The sequence below is a fragment of the Eleutherodactylus coqui genome, chromosome 10, assembly GCF_035609145.1.
Source record: "Eleutherodactylus coqui strain aEleCoq1 chromosome 10, aEleCoq1.hap1, whole genome shotgun sequence".
In the NCBI taxonomy this organism is placed as follows: Eukaryota; Metazoa; Chordata; class Amphibia; order Anura; family Eleutherodactylidae; genus Eleutherodactylus; species Eleutherodactylus coqui.
The window spans coordinates 78,899,289-78,922,908 of record NC_089846.1 but is presented as its reverse complement, the minus strand read 5'-3'; the positions used below and the strand labels follow the sequence as shown (position 1 = coordinate 78,922,908).

The 23,620-nt window shown below is 46.0% G+C and overlaps 1 protein-coding gene across 2 annotated transcripts in view; it reads right to left on the bottom strand.

Moving 5' to 3' along the window:
* Nucleotides 1-23,620, bottom strand: part of SYTL4 (synaptotagmin like 4) — a 69,552-nt gene that overhangs the window by 31,809 nt on the left and 14,123 nt on the right. The window contains exon 1 of one of the 2 annotated variants that reach the window (XM_066581409.1): nt 12,140-12,159. The exons of the other annotated variant lie outside the window; for it this stretch is intronic. The gene's annotated coding sequence lies outside the window, so the exon portion shown is untranslated. Of the gene's footprint in view, nt 1-12,139; nt 12,160-23,620 lie in introns of those variants that run through there. 2 annotated transcript variants of the gene reach the window in all.

The following is a 23,620-nucleotide window of genomic DNA, read 5'->3' as shown; positions in this document are numbered from 1 at the left end:
TAGCCACTCCAGTTTATAGTCTGACTTGCTGTTTGTTGTTAGGGTCTACAGCCATTATGCCTACCATATGGCAATTGTGTCTGCGGCGATCATGCCTGTTCTGCACCTTATCAGGTGCTGCATTTTTGGCTCTTTTCCAGTGAAATGGGTCACTACACTTGGGTGTATCACCATTGCCTTTCTATATGCAAGAGGAAAAGTCACTCCATAGGAGAAAAACCGAGGCACCAGCTACACGTTACTACATTTTTACAGGATAAATCCAGATAGGCCTTCGGTTTTAGTCATTTTTTGACTATCTTCAGGATGAGCCACCAACATCTGATCTGTAGGTGTTTGCTGTCCAGGGCCCCTCCAAACAGCTGACTGAAGAGGCCACCGCACCGTGACCCTTTCAATGTTTATCTGTCCAATAAGCTACGGTACTTTAAGTGGCTTCCATTCCAGTATTGCAGCATTGTCCCATTGAAGTGACTGGGACAGAACAGCAATGCTCAGAATGGCCACTGCAAAAAGTACAGCGCTCTGAGTAATCACTGCAGCCGGATAGATTAGACATTGAGGAGGCCAAGAAGCCCTCGCTGATTAGATATTGAAGGCCATTTATTTTAAAATCCCAGAATATCCCTTTAATATCAAGTTCAGTTGGAACTGAATAAGGGCACTCTCCCATGGGTGGAATTAGCCGACATCGTGCACCGCAAGACGGAGTAAATTCTGTACAAAAATCTGCAGCTTCAAGGCAGATTGTGATGCAGTATTGAAAATGGCGGAAGCAGAATATCGCAGTGGCAGATTGAGGAGACTAGTCGCCTCCATATAAACCGAGTTATAGTGCGGCTAGGAGATGACAGGGAGTGGTGGATGGATTTTTTATACTCCCCTCTGCAATCCATCCTGAATGCGGCAGCCAGGCTTATCTTCCTGTCCACTACTCACTACCTTCATCCATTAAGCTCTCCATAGCACCGCGCTGCCCTACATTGTATGTATCAGTCATCTCAATCCACCACCCAGCCTGCGCCCTCTGCCAACGAAATCAGATTAACCCCTTCCCATCACAGGACATAGAGGGGTACTTAACGCAACAGGACATACAGTTACGCCCTGTGGATAGCACAAGATCAGAAGAGATCTTGTGCTATCCGGCAGCGGGAGCCAGCTGTCACTGATAGCCGACTCCCGCTGCAACAGTAGGGGAGCATCTATGTATATCGTGACATGTTAAGGTTCACAGAGGGAGCGCGCTCCCTCTTGATGTTATCGGGCTCTCGCAATGTAATCGCTGAGAGCCCGGCTGGTTGCCATGGTAACAGGATGCCACCTACAGGTGTCCTGCATTACCAGTACCTATGATCGCTAACACAAGCTATAAGGCATTGCAGGAGAGAAGTCCTGCAACGCATTATCATAGCGATCATAGTTGCTATGGTGCAAGTCCCCTACAGTGACAAAAAAAAAGTGTTTAACAAAAAAATAAATAAATAAATAATAATTTTCCAGATTAACATAAAAAAAAAAAACATTTAATGAAAATCCCACATATTTGATATCATCGTATTCATCAATAAATTAAACACGCTTTTTATCCTGCATAGCAAAAGTGTAAATGCTTATTTTTTTCATTTTGTCTCCCAAAAAACGTAATAAGAGTGATAAAAAAAAAAAAAAAAAAAAAAAAAAAAATCTATATGTACCCCAAAAACTACCAATAAAAACTACAGCTCGTCTCGCAAAAAAATAGGCCCTCACAGAGCTCCGTCCATGGAAAAATTAAAAAAAATTTTACAAATTATGTAGGACTTTGAATGCAGCGATTAAAAAAATAATAAAATTTCCAAAAAAAGGTTTTTATTGCGAAAAAAAGGGGGGGAAAAAAATTATAGAAGAATTTCGGTATCGTTGTGATTGTAGACTCGCAGAAAAAATGTAGTGTTATTTATGCTGCATGATTAATGCTGTAAAAAAAATTTAAAAAAATAAAAATCTATGGCAGAATTTTTTCACCCTGCCATCATAAAAAAAATAAAAAAAGTTTTAAGATAGTCTTATGCACCCAAAAATTCCACCAATAAAAACTACAGTTCACCACACAAAAAGCAAGCCCCTATACAGCCACACCTCCCCACCCTGCCTATCACACACGAACTCTACCGCTGCACCTCCTTACCGCCCCACCCCATTTGTTTTCTAATAACTGATTTCCACATGAAATCCCCTACTGCCTGTGTTTCCCATGCCTCACTACCCCCCCCCCCCCCCCCCCACACACACACACACACACACACACACACACACTATTTGTTTTTAACTGACAGCACAACAATTACAATGTGATATACAGTTTGAGTTTCTCCCATGCTTGAAAGCGCTGCGGAGTAAGTTGACACTATACAAATGAAGATTTATTATTATTACTACATTTCCAGCCCCTTTACCTTCTGTATCCCCCCCCCCCCCCCCATTATCTACAGTATGTAAAATCCATCAACTGATTACTACATGTAACCATGGGTTTTGCATCTTTGTCCGTTTCCACCTGCTTTGCAAGCGCTGCGGAATATGTGGGGCCTATATAAATAAGGGTTATTATTTGCCCACTGCCTGGATCCCGCGATGTCGGCAGCTATTTTCCGCACGACACACAGAAATCTGACTCTTTTCAGAGTCCCGTGTGCCCGTCTATAGGAGACCCCTCACACAGGACTTTGAAGAGAGACAGATTTCTGTGTACCGTGCAGACCATAGCGACAGACACCACGGGATCCAAGGAGTGGGAAGGTCTAAAAAAATAAATAAATAAAATTATATCAATCTATATCTCCATCCCCGATTCCTGGACTGCCTCTTCTAATAGTACTATTTAAATGGGGACGGGACTAGTTCCTTTTAAGTCACATCTGGTGTTTTGCGGGCTAATTCCACCCATGTGAAAGCACCTAAATGTGTCTTCAGTCGTCTACAGCCCCCCCCCCCCCCTTCAACAAAATAAAGGGGTATTCTAGTGATTAAAAGTAAAAATCATGAGCTTCATAAGGCGGTAATGTTTTACAAGGCTGCCGAGATATCCCCCCGCACGCTTAGTTCTCCGCTGGTTACGTCCTGTAGGCTCCACTCCTCGCCGGTCGCACATGCTCAGTGCCTTCAGTTCTTGTAATGGCGACAGTGTGTACAGTCGTGAAGGCGCACTCGTCAGTAAGGCATTGTAGAAGAGGTCGTTTTTGCACTCCATGGTGGAAATTGTAAGTAACAAAGTGGAAATCTGAAGATGGCTGGAGTGCAGCAGTGGCGCAGGTCAGCGGAAAAGTTGCATGAGTTCAACTGAGGATTTAGATGGATGTTGGAATAATGTAAATAAGTGGGGGAAATGTATGCAGCGTCTGAGGAGCGGGCCACGGCCAAGTTAATAAACTGAAAACCCAATGTTGAGTCCTGTTTTGCGTCACGCGTGTTGCCACCATTTTTTCTGCCGCAGGGGAATTCCTGAATGGTGGAGTAAACTCGCCCTCGCGCGGCCTCCATTTGGGGGGGCGGGGGGATTTCTGGTTGCCGGAGTAAATTCACACATGGGATTCTTTTAGGACACAGCCTCCGGAAACGGACGGGCGACTGGTCCCTTTACGTGAAGTAACTTCATTACAACTTTGGAATGCACACCAGCAGGAAAACAGTGCAAAACGTCAAAGTGGTGTGACAGGGAGGACATAATGGTGAACAGGAGAAACCAGTATCATTATCTGTATGGCCTGATCCTGGGAACACGCTCTCTTCTCTCCAGCACTCTACCGGTCAACACTCACACTTGATAACAACGGGTACGTTGCATAGCAATTCCTTACTTTCTTCTAGCACAGGAAGAGTCCTTCCATATCTCCTGGGTATGGCAGTCCCAGGGCAAGCTGTAGACTCCTCTCCGCCTCTTCCATTCTGGGCCGCACAGGCTGAAGGTGCCTGTGTGGAGTACTGTTGTACCTTGTCAACACCGGAAGTTAGGGGTGTGACAGCACTTAGCAGGAAGGAACGTCCCTGTCAGGCCCCTAGCTTCCGATTGGGTAGTACTGCAGCAGGGAGGTCACTGCTCCCATACAACCTACAGACACTGCTGAAGCCGGGGCTGCTGCTGTCACTAAGCTCCTCGCTGCTCTCCTCAGCGGATTGCCCCCCCCCCCCCCCGGTCGTCCGCTGCTGATGGGGACCGCTCTAAATGTGCTCCAGACTCTTCTCCATGCCGCTCTGCCAATCTGGACGTCCGATCCTTCTGTGCCAGCTGCAGCCGGGAGCGCTGTCACTGGGGGTCTCTGCTGCTCTCCCTGACGTACTCTCATCTCTCACTGCGAGTATGCTCCACGCTCCTCTCCCCGCCACACAGGCATGGACAAAAGCTGTCGCCTGACATGATGGTAGTCTGCCGGGGACAAATCGCCTTGTATGCAGGGTTAGGGTGAAACAAACCCTAACCCTCCATCCAAGGAAAACTTTAGCCCCTATGCTGCTAGGACCTTGCTGCAGGCAGCCAATCACTAACTTCTAGGCATAGAGTGGGAGTGTACAGCCTATCACTAGGTCTCCACCCATACTTTTGGTGGACACAAGATACACCAATACCCCTGCCGTGGTCCTCTTGCACTCTCCAGAACAAAACTCTCTTGACCCAGAACGGAACTTCGAACTAAACTCAACTGACTTGCACACACCTTTCAAACACATATCTCACAAGGTCACATGACAAAAACAGATACATTTTCCAGACAGTCAGGTCACATACCAGACACTTAACCCTTTCAGTGCTGCAGTTATGCAATACACATCATTCATGCACCACAGAAGACACTGACATTACAAAGACAAATGCATGCATACAGTTATGGAGGGGTCCCGTTGTACTGGGCCAATAAATGTAAAAAAATTTTTGCCAGCCTCCCGAATACCGCTGGGGTTGTCGGAGTTCTGTAAACGGCACCCCATAGGTCCGCTGTGGTGTAAAGTACAGCCGCCAATACTCATCACTCCCCCTTCCCCTCCACTGACTGCTCCTTACTCCCTGTGAACGTCATGATTATGGTCTGCGGTGAGCCTGCGCCGCCTCCACACAAGCTGCTGCAGCCAATGACAGCGCAGAGCCATCATCACTGACACTTTGTCATTTGCTGCAGCAGCAGGTTTACAGGATGTCACAGGCAGCCTGCAAACAAACAGCAGAGACCGGAGTCAGCAGTGGAACAAAAGCGGGAGCAGCGCTTCACCATGGGGCACCCGCTGAGATGCCCTTTACATAACAGACAACCCCTTTAACAATGTTAGTGTCTGAACAGGGATGCAGACCGGACCCAGCAAATATAATTGTGGCCTGATAAAGGCCCAACACATCATAACAGACCTGATTAGGCATCTCCAGGGGAGGAAACACGAGCAGATACCTACAGGCCAATTTACATGTAACTAGAGTTAGGTTTTGCACGATAACGGCAGTGCCGCCAGTTTAAGGGTATGTTCAAATGTAGCGGATTCACCCCAGCAGAAAACTCTGCAAAAGAAACAGTCCACAGCCAGAAACAGCCATTTTTCAGCAGCCGCAACGCTCCTCGTCACCTCGCAATTCTTTGCGCAGTCATTGCACTCAGTCACCTTGCACCCCCTAATGAGCACAGCACTGCTGGTCAGGTGATGTCACTGCAGCAATAAAAGCGATTCAAATTTCATCACTCAGTCATAAAATTATCCATCATTCCGGGCACCACTAGTCGCAACTTGGCTTAACCCTTTCCAATCCAATTTTGGATTCAGGGTTTCCTAAAAGGCTTTCTCTTTTCGCTGTTATACAACGGTGCCATCTAATGGCTAAAGCCAGTGTGTGCGACAAAGAGGCTCCAACAGCAAAGTGTCTGGCAATTGACGGTAAGAACACCCTGTTAGACGTCTTCTCACATTGGAGCTGTACAAGTTTCAAATCAGAATGTAGGAAGACGTCAGACAGAGGATTGGAAAGGGTTAAGATACCTTTAAACAGCCGATTCGCGACTACTAGAATATATGGCCACAATTTCATTCAAAGCATTGTGCTTCCAAGTGTTCAAGTTCTGAAAAGGGATATTGAGCTGTGGCTGCCTTTCACCGGGCCTGAAACCCTGAGTGTACCACAAGAGACTGGACCCTCTGCTATAACGTGGCCTTCTGGGCTACATTCTATCACACATCGGCTGGTACCCAGGAACACAACCGACAGGAATTATGTGAGGTACGTAACCCCTAAAGAACAAAGCGGACATCAATTGGCATCGACACCACAATTCATACAAATTTGAAATTTGTGTCACGGAAACAAAACCTAAATTATGGAGAGTCAGTGTTCGGAAATTCAAGTGCAGATTATCTCAATTGAATATGGCTAATCGGCTTATGGATCTGCGGCATCAAGTTAAATTCCGCTACAGAATTTGACATATCATGTGAAGCAAGCATTAGCATAATGGCTCATTGGCACTCTGGATTACAGTTGAAAAACTCAAATTGCAGACGTCTAGTGGCGCCACCTGCCAGGAGGGTCAGGACGCTCCCAGACACATTAGATGGTGGTCCATCCAGCCAACAATCAACGGTACTGACCACTTCTATCATCTTGGGCACCTGAGGTCTGAATTCTCTTATGGCTCAATGCTGGTTTTGTTTTGCATTTTCGCTTGGCTTCCCATTCTCTGCTTTGCATGTCTCCACACCTCTTCATGTTAGCGGACACTGCTCGCGGCTTCACAAAGTTCTGTAGGAATGAGGCGAGACCAGTACGGGAAGTCAAAGGTCACTGACTGATGACAGCAGAACTACGGATCCAGGGGGTGAAAGGCCAGTCGGGTTGCTGCGGGGGATGGAGGTGCTCGCAGCTAGCAATCATCCTTTACCAGCCGGTAATATGGCCAGTAAAGAATAAATACCGGCCAGGCTGGTGACTTACAGGCCAAGTGGCAATCCACTGCCACCCCTCGGAGGTCCTGCAGCTGGTCAGGTCACCTCACGGTAGGGGCAGCCATGTTCCCAAGTGAACCAGCCAATATTTAACAATAACTGTGAACTCTCAATACTGTAGGATAGTTTCACACTTCTGCTGGGGATTTTGCAATGCGGGAAGCAAGAAAAGGGAATCCCCGTGGCCGAACGGTTCTGTCACTGGACTAAACTGAACAGCACCGAGTGTACCCCATTGACTATAATGGGGTCCACCCGCTTTCTGCCCAGCTGCCCAGTTTTGGGACGGAAGAAAAAGCACTGCATGCAGTGCTTTTTCTTCCGATATTTGCAGCTGGATCTGCGACGGAACCTCCCACTGGAGGTCCCAATGAAGATGTGAATTAGCCCTTACAGAAGCTCTTCCAACCTCTACCGGATTTGGTGCATTGTTACCCCTGGCCAGGGTGGACTATAGAGTCGCCTGCGGTTACTATAGGGTGTACACTAGAGATGAGCGAGCATACGCGATAAGGCAAACTACTCGAGCGAGTAGTGCCTTATTCGAGTACCTGCCCGATCATCTCTAGAGGGGGGGGGGGGGGGGGAGGGAGAGAGAGATCTCCCCTCCATTCCTCCCTGCTCTCCCCCGCTGCTCCCCACCCCCTGCTGGCAGCCAAATCTTTAGAGACGAGCGGGCAGGTACTTGAATAAGGCACTACTCTCTTGAGTAGTTTGCCTTATCGAGTATGCTCGCTCATCTCTAGTGTACACCTATTACCGCCACTACCGGCTCGATAAGATGTTTGCCATACATCGCTACATATCCATAGATGGTTTTTCCTGTAATAGCAAGCTTCAAAAATAAAAAAAGGTCTTTCCGCGCTCCTGCTGGAGCTCCTCTTTGGACAAAATAAATTGTCGTAGCGGACAGTATTTGTATAAATTAATCATACATTTATTTCCAAATAAAAGAATGCATGCAAGTGGAAATCTTGCAGCGATAGTAAATCAGTTATACAACGCGTTTCAGCGTTCTACAAACACCTTTCTCAAGTATACAAAACGATTAAAGTGCAACATTTAAATAGCATGTCTTACCTTTTTGGAGGTGGGAGTTCCAGGTGCTTGGCGCGCACCTCCGTACCGTGTCGCTCTGGCGCGGTGTCTAGATGTCATAGCTGTGTAACGGAGAGGGTGTTCCAGCGTAAAAGTGCGCTGATACTAAACGTAAACTCCGTAATTCTAGAAGGGAAGGCACGCTAGAAGCGTAACTCCCGATCTGAAATCAAACGGAAGGGGACTCCGACCTCCAAAGAGAATGGTACAATTATATCGAATTAATTATGTTAAAATTGGATCTAAATCGATTCATTGGAAATGTAAATATCAAAATAGAACACTATATGGTGAAATTATATTACTTCAAACAACCAACTATATATACATCAATAATAAATATTAAATATTATAAGCGATGTTACACAGTTATGACATCTAGACACCGCGCCAGAGCGACACGGTACGGAGGTGCGCGCCAAGCACCTGGAACTCCCACCTCCAAAAAAGGAAGACATGCTATTTAAATGTTGCACTTTAATCGTTTTGTATACTTGAGAAAGGCGTTTGTAGAACGCTGAAACGCGTTGTATAACTGATTTACTAATCGCTGCAAGATTTCCACTTGCATGCATTCTTTTATTTGGAAATAAATGTATGATTAATTTATACAAATACTGTCCGCTACGACAATTTATTTTGTCCAAAGAGGAGCTCCAGCAGGAGCGCGGAAAGACCTTTTTTTATTTTTGAAGCTTGCTTGTTTTAACCCATTGAGGGGAGTTTTTTCTCTTTGGGATTGCTTCTTTCCGGCGGCTCTCCTTCCTTACCGAAGGATATCTGAAGTCTCTTCGTAGATCACTACAGGCATACTCGGACCACAGGTGCTGGCGGGTTGTTCCCTTAGGATCTAACGGTCTATGGGAACCCCGCTGGGCACCAGGTGAGTTATTTTTATTAATCATTACATGGTGGCGCGGATCGTTATTTTGAATCATATTTGATTTGAAGCTTTTTGAATTCCAGTTTTTCTAAAAGTAATTTTCTCATCCATTTTCAGTAAAGTGCTAATAACGTGGTCGTCGCGTGGAGCCTTTCCATCGGCAGCGCCATATTCCGCGACAGTAACAGTACAATATAAAGTTGCATCACATCTGAGATGACATCATGGCAGAACCAGAACGGCTAGCGGGTCTTCAGGGAGGAAGCTGACATGCGGACGCCCGGGGCTGTGACATGAGGCGTGGTCGGTGTAAGCTGCGGATTGAGGTCACGTCTGCTAACTGCACCTCTGGCAAACAAGTGCATTACTACAGCAATCATTGGAGGGCTTCTCTCGTCTCACGGGGAACAAATCTCTGGTTTTACAGCCGGCCGGAGTTACAGATGTTCTAATCAGTCAGTGATGCCATTAACTGTGATGAAACGGACACTGCTGGGCTCCAACCTCTGAATGCAGACCAAAAATACCTCACGTTAGAACATTAATAAGACTAAGTTATTGTGACCCCTAAATATTTCCATGCTATTATCCGTACTAAGCCACATAGGGACAAGTCCGGATAGTAGCCACAACAAAAATAGAAAGCAACACAGGAAAGTGGTTGTAAAAGCTGTTTTTTGTTAACAAGGACTTGAATCGTACCCCAAACATGGAGCTCCTGCGTCACTGGGGCCAGAGGCGTAACTTGAAGCTCTTGGGCCCCAATGCAAAACCTGGAACGGGTCCCCCAACTATAATGCTTTATTCATAGTACTGGGCTCCCTATATAGAGAAGAGAGGCCTTATGGGCCCCCCAAGGCTCCTGGGCCCGGGTGCAACCGCATCCCCTGCATCCTCTATAGTTATGCCCCCAACTGGGACTCTATAGTATCGGTCTGCAAGTGCCGCCATGGGGCATCTCTGTTGAGGACTCCATGGGAAAGGTGGCCACTACCAGGTCTGCCCATAGGGGGAAGACCATGGGCTGTGTAGATCATAAGGCAAGGTCATCGCAGGTATCAGGAACCTCACAGGCATAGCTGGGTACAATGCATCACTAGCTTGTGGACAGGACAATTTTTTTTTTTTATATATATACTTATTTTGCACAATTAATTGCAATTTCTGAATGCAGAGCAAAAGCTCACTTCTTCCTCCAAGGCAGCAGAGCTTAGGAGCAGAAGAGTAGAAGCAGCGAACTACCAGCTACATCCACAGGAGAATAGTCCAATCAGTATCTCAAAAATACCTTCTCTCTATCACTCTTCAGGCTCAGACAAAAATGATAACACTCATTGTGTATCCAGCATTCTGAAGGGCACCTTACTATTTATCTGGACCAGACCTTCATCCATGTTGATGCGCTGCTTCCACTCCTGTCAACTGAAGGCATGCATCTTAAATAAAACATTAAACTAGTGCCATCAGTTAAATCACTAGAACCCCATTACTAGGGACGGTCTTTGGGGTGCGTGACCTGTGCAATTGCACAGGGCACATCACTCCATCTAGAAGAAGGGGGCGCCATCTGGTGCCCTCTTGTGATCAAAGGCCACCCTGCTCCACCCCTAAAACTGTGGATTCTGGAAAGGGTTAATGCATTCAACACATAGAGGCCGAGTCTGCTCTGACAGAGTCTGTGTGCAGTCTTCCATAGTGGAGCTTCTGCACTGCTCCGCTGGCCAGCTTGAGCACTCAGACTACAGGGAGCAGAGCAGAAGCTCCACTATGGAAGACCGCACACAGAGTGTCAGAGCAGATTTGGCCCCCGTGTGTTAAACTCATTAACCCTTTCCAGAAGCCACAGTTTTAGGAGCTGCACTAGGTGGCCCTAAACATGCATGAGAGCATCAAGTGATCCTATTACTAAGTGGGGGACCAAGGGATCTTAAAGGGGTTGTCCCGCGGCAGCAAGTGGGTCTATACACTTCTGTATGGCCATAATAATGCACTTTGTAATGTACATTGTGCATTAATTATGAGCCATACAGAAGTTATAAAAAGTTTTTCACTTACCTGCTCCGCTGCTGGCGTCCTCGTCTCCATGGTTGCCGTCTAATTTTCGCCGTCTAAAATGGCCTAATGGCCAAATTAGACGCGCTTGCGCAGTCCAGGTCTTCTCCTGTTCTCTATGGGGCTCCGTGTAGCTCCGCCCCGTCACGTGCCGATTCCAGCCAATCAGGAGGCTGGAATCGGCAATGGACCGCACAGAAGAGCTGCGGTCCACGGAGGTAGAGGATCCCGGCGGCCATCTTCACCGGTAAGTATAGAAGTCACCGGAGCGCCGGGATTCAGGTAAGCGCTGTGCTGTTCTTTTTTTCAGTCCCTGCATCGGGGTTGTCTCGCGCCGAACGGGGGGGGGGGGGGGGGGGGGGGGTTGAAAAAAAAAAAAAACCCGTTTCGGCGCGGGACAACCCCTTTAATACTAGCTGAGGTCACAGAGGAAATCCTACTAATACGTGGGACCACAGCAGTCACATTATTACTATAGGGAGTCACTGAAAAGTTTTAGTGGTTGCAGCAGTCTGATGGGAAGACTGTGCAGAGGTGAGTTGTGGCTGGAAAAAACCTCAATGCAGATCTGGGGCCCCCCCAAACAAACAAAAAAACTGAACACGGTCGACTCCAAAAATCAAACATCTGTGATTACTGGAGGTAACTGCACTGTAATCACTAACCCTGCATAGATCCAGTATTTTAGTACATTATATAGTAACTATTTAGAGTATACTGAAGCAGAGCCACAGTATCCAAGCCTGCCACGTCATAAATGTTGGGTTATAAATATATATAATATTTTCAGGGTCCCTGGTGCTCATTTACCCTATGAGCTTTATTCTGGTGATGTGTCCATGTTCTGAGCTTGGTTGTGGTGCTGCATAGTTATGTACTGAGGTTAGTTCTGGTGCCGTATTTATAAACAGAATCCAAAAGAAGGGAAGGATAGAGAAACTACTATATGCGGGTGTAATAAAAATGGTAAGGCTGTCCTTGTGAGATAGTTAGTAGGGTGCTGCCATTCCAATTATCATCACCTTGGGTAATGGAGCATAATAGTGCCAATTTAAAATAAAAGGGAAATCATGGACCAAAAGAGGTGCAGCCTTTATAATGTAAATCGCATTTAGGCAAAAAAAGGGATAAAACACGATTCTTACTTACTTAACAGCCATCACGTATATGACGTGTTTCAGGGACACAGCCCCTTCCTCAAAAACGGCTGGATGGAGTACTACACAGTACAAGTATACAGAGAAAGATGGGGGAAAACAACAAGTTAGGGGAAAAAGAAAAATATAAGAACAAGGATAAACAAGTAGACTCAAATATAATAAGCAATAACAAAAAGATTAAAAAAAACTAGGTAGTTGATCAGTATGGACGATGGTCGTAATAGTTGGCCTTTATATAACATAACAGGGAGGTACATTATCAGCATTAATTGAAGTGTCACCTTAGAGGCAAAATGAGTAATACATGCAATGCATGAGTTCATAGAGTCCTAACGATAAAAAGAGTATGTGTTAAACACCCATGAAATTAATATACTGATTATGTGCAAAATAAAGCATAAAACCATACGGAAACCGTGATGGTGCGAGAATAAAAACCGTACCATTAGCAAGAGCAATATATTTGGCGCAAAAAAAAAAAAGTAAGAGCAAATGAAAATTTGCTTATTTCAAAATCCATGGAAAATGGTGCAGATTTTCATAAAATCCGCAGCAATTCCACTACGTGTGAACGTGCCCTAAGGGTGGCCTCTACTCACAGGTTAATGTTTTGAGCTGGTCCTCCAGGCTAAAATTTGCCAACCACCCCTGTGCTGCACTCGGCTGGGGGATTGCAGCTCGCCTCTTGCCCGAGGTGATATCCCGACACGGTTTCCTTTAGGGTTTCTTACTATAATGGGGAAGAGGGGCACCCAAAAAGATTTTACAAAGGGCGCCATCTAACCCGAGGCCGGCCCTCCCCATCTCCATGTGGTGTTATACTACAGTGGTATTCTACCCCAACAGACATACTTCTAGGCTAGATCAGTGCCATCATACTACGTCCAAGGTTGAACACCCCAATATATTTTCTGTTGATCTACATGGAGGTACAGCAGGGTTCCAAATACTTCACTGGGTGCTCAAGTACATCTCTATATAAGGGTAGTGCATGCAGCGGTAACAAGGCCGCCTGTATGAGAGCCAAGACTAACGTATAGCCAACTACAGATTTATATACAACTAACATCTGTGAAAAACAGACCCACAATTCCCAGAATCCCGTATTCAACAACTTCTACCTCCAAACAGCAGCTAATAACTGGGGAGGTTCCCACAAGAGGGACCCCCTCATTGTGCAACATTCTGTAGGGTGACCCCGGACACAGGACGTATGATGAGGATGCGAGGATAACACGCTGGCTTGTCACGGCAGCACTTACCACGCTCCCTCCCAGAGGGACACATGTAGCCTCGGCCAGGGCAGCACTGGGTCTTTTCTCGACACCTTTCGGAGAGGGATGCCCAATAAACATATGGACAAGGATAGGGTTGGTCACGGGTGACGCCACCATTCCATTACCCACCAGTATGACCCTTGGCGGTAAATAAATGAGCCGCAGACAGAATTAATGTACCTGTGAGGGGTTAATTTACGTTTATGCCTTATTGACTACAGCGACTCCATTTTGTATTCTTTGCCTTTGTTAAATACATGTGTAAGGGGTTAATTCTAGACTTTCTTCCCCTTTTAATAAAAATAAGAAAGTACATTTAATTTCTTCTTCTTACAAGCTCACTCCTTATCTGTTCTGTTCCTGCTATACGACCCTGAACTTTTACTAACCATCCTCCCATATATGTTATCCTGTTTTCTTGTTCATGTTCCGAGAAGCGTGTCCAAGGACGTTATGTTTTGATACAGTTGTCTCCGGACATTGATGTAAGAAATGTCTTTGAAAGATATATTGTTCAATTAAAAATCTGCAGATGTTATGTAGCCTTGAGCATGCCTGGGGCATGCGCAGTAATCAAATCATACGTCAGCAAACTTTTCCCTATAACTTCTGTAATACTCTGAATAAACTCACTTCACTCTGACAACTCATCCAGCATGTGGTTGTCCATTTGTGTCGTCTATGGGTACCCATATCTCAAGACTAATCTGGAGGCAGACAGCATCCGCTCTACGGTCAAGACTTGATTGACCCCCTACATTACTTGGCGCAACCAACGAGGGCCAGAATTTAACTCCTTACCAGCAGCCGATATCTGACAACCCTGCCTGCCGACCATCCGGACTAGGGGACACGGGACCTCAGATCTACAAAACACCGGTGTAAGGTAAGCCATTGACTTATCACTCAAAGATCTGAGCCCCCCTGTCTCCAAAATCCACGTGTCGACAGAGAAGGTTTGTCGCTGCATGCGTATTGAATATTTCTGCCTGTGTAACTTACGGTGTTCTTAGTAACCGTGTTAGACGGAAAGAACCCACATGTGTATATTGCCATGCTGTCTGCTGCTACTATTGAACTGATAACTTTCTGCTGTACTCTGACTGCCGCACTCATTTTCCTAGCTGTCATTTGTTATAAGATCACAGAGGCCGCGTATAAAGGTGAGAGGTGGTTTCCTCTCTCTCCATAAAGGGTCTACTAGTAAACATCCGTACCCTGCCAGCCGTAGGCTTGGCAGAAGGGACTGTGTCCTGATCTACCCGAAGGACTGAGGTAGAGACAGCGGACACCAAGTCCATAATACTAATAAGTGAATATTAAACATTCATACCCTGCCAGCCGTAGGCTTGGCAGAAGGGACTGTCCTGATCTACCCGAAGGACTGAGGTAGAGATAGCGGACATCGAAGTCCATAGTGTCCTGCCAGCCGCGACCTGGCAGAAGGGACTTAAAAGGTCATCGCGACCGCCAGATTTACCGGTGAATCAAAAATGGCAAGTCCAATTATTAGTATGGGGTCTCAGTTCTTGACCCCTATTGAGATAATTAGGGAGAGAGAGGGGGAGGACAGTTATAAACAAGCCCGTAAAGTTTACCAGCTGATAGGGCTTAAAAAGGCAGGAACTCTTAACTATGAGTTCTGGCGGCAGTACGGAATAAAACACAAGAAAGCTATCAAAGACGCCAATCTAGATAAAGGAGTAGAGGCCATAATCAAATATAGTAGAAAGGCAAACGTAGAACGGTGGGATTGTGAGCCGGTGTTTGAGGGCATACTTGTGTATGCACCCCCGGTGCGTGATCCGACCAGAATGCACCCGATTTTACCAACCGCAAGCAGCTCTGAGATTCTTCCTGAGTATCAGAGTTGTACCGCTGCAACTCCACCACAAGAGCCCCAAAGAAAAAAAAAAAAAAAAAACCTTATTGGCATTGTCCCAGGTGCGGACAACAAAACCCTTTACAAAAACAAACAGCTTTAACTATGTGTAAACAGGAAAAGAATGAAACCGTTGAATGTTATTTTGGCAGATTAGAAACAAAGGCTAGAGACATGGGTCTCACCCTCCGTACAGATGAAGTGTACTACCCAATGATGTGTGAAGCGTTCATGCAAGGCATTGGCCCATCATTGGCAAGTAAAATAAAAGCATGCACCCCTGATTGGCAACAAGCCAAGCCCAGAGACTTGTATAAAAAGGCAGTAGGGTTTGCTATGGATAAGAAGCGCCCTGCAGTGGCGGTCAAATACTATAGCAACCAGGGGGGGAAGGTGCAGCCCCAAGACAAATCCAAAAACAAAACACGCACGTGTTACAACTGCGGCAAGGTAGGCCACCTGGCCAAGCATTGCCGCTGTCCCAAGAAACCTTGTAACCAGGAGACGGACCAGGGCGCCACTCCCAGCGACAACGCCGCGTCGCCCGAATCCGTCCCAATGAAGTCCCGGCGATCCAGCCCCAGTATCCCTACCGTGGAAACAGAGGATAGAGGCACTCAGACTCTCGAGCCTGTTTCCATATGAAGTGAGGAAGTGCCCTTCCTTATAGACACTGGGGCTACAAATCCTGTCTCAAAAATTCATGTGAAATAGTAGAAATGTTTAAGGCAAAGAGTATGCCTATATGGAAAAGCAAGTTAGAGAAATAACAAAGGACAGACAAAGCAAGTTAGAATTTTGGGGATCTGAGACCCACAAGGTCTCACAGATTCAGAGATAAGCAAAAGTTGGTGAAAGTAAGTTAGAATAGATGGATTAAGAAACGTGTGGATACGGTAATTATCAGAAAAAGGGAATTCTTTTATAGTTTGCGTCCCTTTGGGACATAAAGCAAGTTCATGTAGAATCTGTGGATAGTTATGTGTGACAAATAACCAATATTGTGTGTCTTCATGTTATGTAATCTAATTTTTTGTCATACGTTTAGTCTTTTGTTCTTTTTTTTTTTTTTTTTTTTTTTTTTGTGTGAGCGTTTAACTATTCCTCTGCCGTCCAGGTTTGATTGGTGTGGTTTGGAGCCTGGATATTCTGGCTGTTTTCCAAAAATCTTAGTTCTGTTCCAGAGAGATAGAGGAATGCGTGCCTCTCAAAGCCAAAAAGATTAGAGTGGAGAACACTGAACGAGTAACCCTGCTTGCTTGAATAGAATGAAACCCGTAATGAATCCAGTGAATCTTGCTGTTTTTGCTGTTCTTTGTGTAAATGTCAGTTTTGTAACTGGTCGGACGTGTGCATAATTGCTAAATGTGTGTTCATTAGTTTTACAAAGTGGTTGATGTGGAATCTGGTATACTTCTCTGGTATTACAGACAGTCAAAGTTTGACTGATCCCAGGGAGGGGTGAGAATGATTGAATGTATTTGTCTGCAAGATGAGGACAGTTGCATCATACCGTTACGTCCTGTGTGAACTCTTACTAATATTTGAATGAGACTTGACTGCATGAACGGATGAGAATTAATGACCCGTGTTCAGACTGTAATGTATGCATAATGTGTGTGATGTAGGCGCTGTGTGCTGATAATTTGGCAGCCTGCCAACAAGTCATAACTATACTGTTTCTGAGAATGCTCTATAGAAGAAACGTACGGACGGCCATACCTGTACTTACACCTGCTGCCAAATTCCGCACCTTTCTGGGCCTTGTTTTCATACTGCCCCCATTGGTCCACTTTGTTTTCGCTCTTATACAACTACGTATTCTTTTCTCTCACCCTTTTATACTTCATCCGTTATTCTTTTCTGTACTGAATTTTCTGACCAGGTGACAGTATCGACACAAAAGCACAGGGGACGACCACGGCCACCTGGATGCTACTCAGAATCCAGTGGCTCGAGGAGCTCCCTCATGTGTTTGTGCGGTGGCAGCAGTACAGGCAATGGTTAACAAATCTTCGGAGTTGGTCTTGAACCAACTCCCCTAGTGGTCCTCACCCCCCATGACACCCGGAGCATATACACGCAAGTGCAACCCAAGCACTTATTTCTGGCCCGTCAAATCCAGCTACAATGTGCTCTTGTCATTCTTCTACTACCTTGAACTCGGTTACCCTTCCAACTAAGTACCCTAGTTCAAAAGGGGGGGAGAGAAGATATAGGTGATCTAGGTATTGCAGGTCAGCTATTTTTAAAGCTATTTTTAAATTTTTAATTTTTTTCTTTTTCCTTTTTACAACAAGGTTATGATCTATTTGAAATAGAATACCAGCCTGATTGTCTAGCGGTAATCGGTGCAAGGGGCTTCAGAAGTGCCAATTCAGCTGGCAGAAACTGAACCGCTTGAGGTAATGTTTAAAGGGTCACGATACCTCACGCGCTTCCTTGTGCTGGAAGGTCCTGAAAGCATATTGAGAATTGCGTGATGGGACCCTTGGGAGGTTGTATCAAACTTCACCTGTCCGGTGAGGCTCGTATACACCCCGGGTCTGAAAGTCACCCGACCTTATGTCGGATGGCAGCAGACCAAGCGACACCTCTACCCGTCCTCACTCTTACGTACACAGAGGACCAAGCTCTTAGCCCCCTTGGTCCGTCAGTACCCCCTGGCACATGTCCAGGAAGATGCAATTGTAGACACTGTCTCTTCTTTATGTCAACTGAAAGTTTTTGTTAATAATGTATATTCTGAGTTGTTTTTGTAGATGGTACCAGGGTAATTGACGACTCCACGCTGGATATGCAGTGATCACGCAACAAGATGTCCTAAAAGCAGAATGCCTCCGCATGTCCCAGGACAGGAAGCGGAGTTACAGGCCCTCGCTGAGGCGTGTGGAGTGGTAGAAGGTAAGACGGCAAACATTTACACTGACTCCCAGTATGCATTTGGCATAGCTCATGACTACGGCCTAACATGGAAGGCCAGACAGCTTGTTAAGAATGGTGCAGCGGTGACAAAGTGGAAAGCTCACACCAATTCCTACAGCAGAGAAACAAGAGGCAACACCATAACAGATCACACAGCAAAGGCAGCGGCCCTTAAGCCGTGGAAGAAAAGAAGAATTTAACAATAACTTGGACTTTGAATTACTTTGATACAAACATTGGACTTTTGATATGCTAAAGACTTTACAAATACAAGCAGCAGAAATGGGACGGTGAATGGCGAACAGTCAACAGAACTTGCCCACCAAGGTCCCTGTGCCCCATGATGGCCCAGCAAATGCACGGAAAGACACACCTACCGGGGGTCCAGATGTCCGCCTTGAGGTCGTGTCCTCTGGCCTGCTCCGTCGCCTCCGGTGCCGTCCGGCATGACGTGCCCACAAGGGTCTTTCTGACTTTATTCCTGACAATGTTGCCTCCTGTGGCTAGAAACGCACTGACGCCGAAATCTGCGATCTGCACGGAGCCGTCTTCACCCAGAAGGATGTTTCCAGCCTTAACATCCCTGAGGATCTGGCCGTTCTTATGCAGGTACTCCAGGCCTTCTAGCATCTCCTTCAGCATGGTGGCGATGCTTGCCTCATCCAGCACCCCGTTCAAAGCAGCAATGATGTCGACGCTTGAACACGGACGGGTGGCTCCTGGGTTTCCTGTAAGTTGCTGCATCATCACTTGTCCAATTTTGCATGACCTTTGCCGTAAGCAACAGGGCAGAAGTAAATGTGCCACATCACACTTCCCTAGACCACTCTACCCATTTCAGGGATTGCAATTTGACTACACTCAGCTCCCACTTATTGGGAAGTATGACCACGTGCTTGTTGTTGTTGATGTCTTTCCAGGTCGGAGACCTACCCTGTTATCAAGGTAAATAAGCAGGTAATCGTACAGGAGCTGATGAATGAGGTAATCCGCAGATACGAGATACCGGAAGTGATTGACTCAAACAAAGGTACACACTTCACACCTGCAGAGCTTAGACAAAGTTAACAGACTAAATGGTACGCTTAAGTTAAAAGAAGTGTTGTTTGGCTTTATGCCAAGATTGGGGTTGTATCATCCACAAGCCCTACAGCAGGGCTATGACATAGTAGCCGGATATGCAAAGCGCCTGTGTGACCAACTAATGGTAACCCAGAATCTAGTCTTTTTCTCCCATTCCAGGCCCAGACAACCTAGAGGGATCTCATTCCCTACTGCCTGGAGATTGGGTGGTCGCAAAGAGACGTGTCCGGAAATCCCTAGGGCCCAGAGTCAAAGGGCCCTGTCAAGTCCTGCTGACCACACCTACTTTAGTAAAGTTGAAAGAACTGTTGTTTGTTTTAGGACTAATGGACTTTTCACACCCTACCTTTGCCCCCCCCATGAGAAGGAAAATGAAGGACATTTTGTTTATTGATGGACTTTGGACTCTTCACTCCATGCTTCGCCCTTGTGAGAGGGTGCAAAGGGACAATGCCCAAAACCACCTTGTTAGGCACCACCAAGTACTGTTGGACTTGTACACACACCTGGTGCCACTGGTTTTCCTTTCCTGGCTGTTCCTGTTCCGTCAAAAGAACTGTTTGCATAGACAAATGAAAACTCAGAAACCAGAGATAGCTGGTGGGGTAACACATTTAGTGCTTTGAACCCTGCCAATTGGTTTTCTGGTTTAGGAGGTTGGTTTATGGGGATCCTACAAAGTATATTACAAGTTGTGATGATTTTATTATGCATTTATAGAGCAATTAAGGTTATAATTTCATGTATTTCTAAAAGTACTGAAAAAGCTTTCTCTTCGCCGATATGAATCACGTGTTTATGGACTAGGAGTCATACTTGTCTTGACCCCATGTCCAAAACGGGGGAATGTGAGGGGTTAATTTACGTTTATGCCTTATTGACTACAGCGACTCCATTTTGTATTCTTTGCCTTTGTTAAATACATGTGTAAGGGGTTAATTCTAGACTTTCTTCCCCTTTTAATAAAAATAAGAAAGTACATTTAATTTCTTCTTCTTACAAGCTCACTCCTTATCTGTTCTGTTCCTGCTATACGACCCTGAACTTTTACTAACCATCCTCCCATATATGTTATCCTGTTTTCTTGTTCATGTTCCGAGAAGCGTGTCCAAGGACGTTATGTTTTGATACAGTTGTCTCCGGACATTGATGTAAGAAATGTCTTTGAAAGATATATTGTTCAATTAAAAATCTGCAGATGTTATGTAGCCTTGAGCATGCCTGGGGCATGCGCAGTAATCAAATCATACGTCAGCAAACTTTTCCCTATAACTTCTGTAATACTCTGAATAAACTCACTTCACTCTGACAACTCATCCAGCATGTGGTTGTCCATTTGTGTCGTCTATGGGTACCCATATCTCAAGACTAATCTGGAGGCAGACAGCATCCGCTCTACGGTCAAGACTTGATTGACCCCCTACATACCTCAGGCCCCTGGTAACGGTCGTGGCCTGGAAGAACTTTACTTGAATCAACTTTTGGACAATACAAGGCATACTTGACAGTTTTGGAAGTGCAGGCATGAAACAGACTGGAGTATTAGTACCTCCACACGGAGGCACCTCCAAGACGTCAGGACCGCCGTGTGTGACAAATGAATAAAAGTACCTCTACGCTGTGATGCAATAACTCCAGACAGCCGTGTAGGAAAGTAAGATAGCAAGTACCTCTGCACTAGGCCTTAGGAAAAAGTGCACTTACTGATTGCTCACGCTCTCTCCCTCTCTCCGCTTGGGGCTCACTCTTCTCTCATCACTGGTACATGCACTCTAGGGAACCTCTCTTTCTCTTCACCACATGAGGGTTGAAGGTACCCCCATGTGGCCGGCACTCTTGATCAGGAACTCAAAAGAAATGGAATGCTTTCCCGCTCTCAGGCACTCCTATTTATAAATCACACTCATACCATGTGACAGGACATAAATTGATACATTCACAGTCAATCTGCAGACACTTAACCCATTACACGCTGCAGCTGTGCAATACATATAACAGAATGACTAGACAGTTTTGCACAGCGCACCAACATAAGACATGACATGTATGACATTATCAAGGGGGCCAGGAAAGTAAGTACTGAGCCACTACAATTATGATCAGTTTTACCCCGGTGGGCAAGTCCATAGTGTACAACCTCAACAATCCTATTTCTGTTGTCTTGTATATTCATAAAGCAGGACGCCACAACCCTCCACTGCATACAAAAGGAGGGGATATATTTCATTAAGTGGGATTTGCTGTTATTTTGTAGTTCCACGAGTTTTATTTTGGTCTTACTGTCACTTATTTTGGCTTTCAAAATTTTTCTTCGCTTTACAATATAATATAAATAGAAATGAGATTTTCTGTAACTCCGTAATCATCAGTCTTCTCCTCGCTAAACTGACAAACTCTCCCCTCCCCAACCCATCCTGAATGCAGCAGCCAGGCTCATCCTTCTACCCTGCCCTGTGTGCAAGCTAGCTGGATAGCCAGTTTCCTAAACATTCCATCAGGTATCAGCAGGAGAATATTCACCCACAATCAAAACTTTTGCTTAAAGGGGTTGTCCCGCGAAAGCAAGTGGGTCCATACACTTCTGTATGGCCATATTAATGCACATTGTGCATTAATTATGAGCCATACAGAAGTTATCAGAAATTATTCACTTACCTGTTCCGTTGCTAGCGTCCTCGTCTCCATGGTGCCGTCTAATTTTCAGCGTCTAATCGCCGGATTAGACGCGCTTGCGCAGTCCGGTCTTCTTTTCTCAATGGGGCCGCTCGTGCCGGAGAACGGCTCCGTGTAGCTCCGCCCCGTCACGTGCCGGTTCCAGCCAATCAGGAGGCTGGAATCGGCAATGGACCGCACAGAAGCCCTGCGGTCCACCGAGGGAGAAGATCCCGGCGGCCATCTTCAGCCGGTAAGTAAGAAGTCACCGGAGCGCGGGGATTCAGGTAAGCGCTGTGCGTATTTTTTTTTAGGTCCCTGCATCGGGTTTGTCTCGCGCCGAACGGGGGGGCTGTTGAGAAAAAAAAAACCCGTTTCGGCGCGGGACAACCCCTTTAAACTTGTTAAAATGGCAGTTAAAAAAAAATAAAAAAATCCAGATCTGCACATTTTCCCTTCTATATGAGCCAACGACCGGTTTAGACGAGGGAGCCTTTTAATACAGTTATATATAATGCCTCTAAGGTGCTTAAAATAAATACAAATAAATAAGTACATCTAGGTCAAGTCAGCTCCTTACTCGTCGGATACACCGTGTGGAGCGCCGGAACTTGTCTGCAGCACCTTTGGCAATAACCGGCTTCATGAGATTCTCTCCAGCAGAGGCAGAGAGGTGTAGAGCTGACTGAATAAATATGCACCAGACAAACATTACGCAGCTCACATGTCCCGCTGCCAAGTTATTTCCCTGTTTTGTACCGTTTCCTGGGAATCGGTAGTGAAAACACCCACATTTGTTGTGGCAGATTAAACTGTTTGTTTTGTATTTATGTTCTTTCTTGATCGCAGATACTTGCAACAGCAAACACACGTCATGCAAAGGAGAAACACTAATTCCTTTCCTCCGGAGGAATTTGAGTGCTTCCCGAGTTTAAGACCATAATAAAGGTCATGAAAGTGCAACGTCTGTAGCAACAGCTGCTTAGAGAAGATCCACCTGTATTTTTAAGTGGTCATATTTCAGTGTGCGAGCTCTGCTGATTTGCCCAGGTTAGTGCCCTGCTGGGGCCTTCCTCCTCGCTTGGTAGTGCCCTGCCAGGTCTTTCCATGTCAGGAGTGCTCTCCCCAGAACCAGCCATCAGATAGCTGGGACTGATGTCAGCGGTATCTTGGGAAAGGAGTGTTTGCCTAAGGCCTCCCTCACACAGGGCGTTTTATACAGCGTTTAGCGCTGCCTTTTCAGCCCAGCGCTAAACGCTGTACAACACTCCCATTCATTTCAATGGGGCTGCTCACACAGGGCTGAAAACGCTGTGCTTTGACAGCGATGCGAGTTCTATTTTGGGGCATTTTCAGCCCTGCGTCGCCCATTGAAATGAATGGGCAGCGGTTTTAGCACTGCTGAAAACGCGGCAACACTTGGTGCCGCGTTTTGGCAGCGTTAACCGCTCGCCGATTTTCGGGGTGAGGGCTTGCAATAGAAGCCCTACTCCGAAAATCTGTCCCAGCTAGGTAGAGAGAAAAAAAGAAAGTTAATACTCACCTAGCCGCTGCAGTCCGGGTCGCGGCCGCTGGTCTCTGCCGCTGATCCTGGCTTCCCCTGCATTCACAAGTCTATTGCCGTAGGCCAGGTATGAGAACCCCGCCTCCG